Raw genomic sequence first — 1,888 nt, 5'->3', positions numbered from 1 at the left:
ACAAGATTATTGAAAATGGTCACACGTGTGATGTCCGTACTCAATCCCCCGCGTCCGAAGATCCCGATGCAGAACACCTTATTGTCACTATTAATTCGATCGCGTCAGTGCAATCGCTGGCGGAGAGAGAAAGAGGACCATCGACGACTTCGATGCATGACAAATGCATCGATCGCCGGACGGATCATCGATCACGCGCGCGGACGCTCGCGGGATTGCCGATCTCGCGGAGTCGTCGTCGATGGAAGCGGCCGGAAATGAAAAGAAGCGCGTGTCGCTCGTCCTCGTGTTGAGAGAATCCTCTGACGAGAATGCCCTCGCGAGTGGTTGCGGCGGATGAAGAGCGCGCGCTCGGGCGAATTGCGCGTTCGCTCGAATGCATCTTCCGCTTGAGACGCGCGATCCCGTGCGTTTCCCTTCGCGAAAGCACCAGAGTCGCAACCGTGCACTTTTGCTTGCACCACGGGCAACTTGACTTCCTGGAGTACCGAAGAGAGAGAGAAACGTTCGTCCTTCGCCTCGGCGTTCCCCTCAAACGTCGTTGCTACTTGGACGCTTCGCGTACGGCGGTGACTTTCGCGAGATTGCTCCCCGGAGGCAGACGCGCGCACGAGGACGCGTCGAGGCGCATGTACGTCGGCTGCGTCCGATCTCGTGGCGAGTCAGGAGGCGAATCGTGAACGGAGGCGGCGAACCGAACGTGCACCGCCTGTTTCTCGCCGCGGATACTTCGCTAGTATGAGTACTCGAGTAATTAACGTCTACGATATATCTCTAAGTAAATATCATTAATCGTTAATCGATCGCGGCTCGGGCACGATTATAGACGATCGATGAGAAATCAGGGGAGAATGAACGTGAACTGCTGGAGGTCGGTCGAGAGGGAGAGTGGCAAAGTACTGATACACGAAGCTACGCACGCGAGCGAGTTTGCGAACGCGCGCGTAGAACGAGTGATTACGCGGCACTAATTGCAGAGCTAAATTCTAAAAGATATTACGCGACTAAGCGACGGCGAGACCGTTCACGCGACACGAGATCGGGACACATCCGGCCACGCGGGAAGGAAAGGAGGAGCCGGTGTCGAGTTGCAGCCACGGGTATTATAATCATCGTCGGCTAATCATCGGCGCCGGTCACTCGAGTGCACTCGCTTGCAACCGATGCGCCCTAATGCGCGAGGGTTGTCTCCCCAGTTAACAGTTAATAATCTGCTTATGACGGGACGTATTTAAGCAACAAGAATCCCCCTGTCGCGCGTTATCAGCCCATCACATATGTAACATTAACGACGGTAACAGCCGCGTCGAACACTGTGCATCCTGCTCGTCGTTCTCGAAACATACGCACGATACGGAAGAGGGAAAGCAAAAGATCGCGCGCGGGTGAGCCTCGCACGTGTAGCGTTTTACGTAGCGCGAGGTTGCGAAAGAAAGCGGAGGAGCGCGCGAAAACGCACGGCAAAATCGAGAACGTAACGAACGATAGGCGCGCGAGTGGCAACGCGAGCGGCAACGAGACACGGCGGGTTTTCGATCGAAAATGACTGACGTCGCACCGAGGGTGGGAGGGAAACAAACAATGATCAATTACGCGCAGCCGATCGTCCCCACGGACACACCTGTCGGTGCACTTTTTACCCCTTAGTACCCCATCTCCACGTGGTTGTCCACCGACGTTTCGACGCTTTTAATTAATATTGCACACGCCGGCACACACATTCACACGGGGCTGACGTATTGTCCAGCATATCCATCTTCTCCTACTCCTTCTCCTTTTTCTTCTTCTTCTTCTTCTTCTTCCTCGTCATCATGGTCGCTGGACCGTCGCCCGTGCATAAACGAAATTGATCGTGCGAGTAAGAATTAAGGCGCGCGCGCGTACGCGC

This window comes from Odontomachus brunneus, unplaced genomic scaffold, assembly GCF_010583005.1.
Source record: "Odontomachus brunneus isolate Ranch 3 - 2012 unplaced genomic scaffold, Obru_v1 Obru_scaffold_059, whole genome shotgun sequence".
Taxonomy (NCBI): domain Eukaryota; kingdom Metazoa; phylum Arthropoda; class Insecta; order Hymenoptera; family Formicidae; genus Odontomachus; species Odontomachus brunneus.
This window is presented reverse-complemented; position numbering follows the sequence as displayed.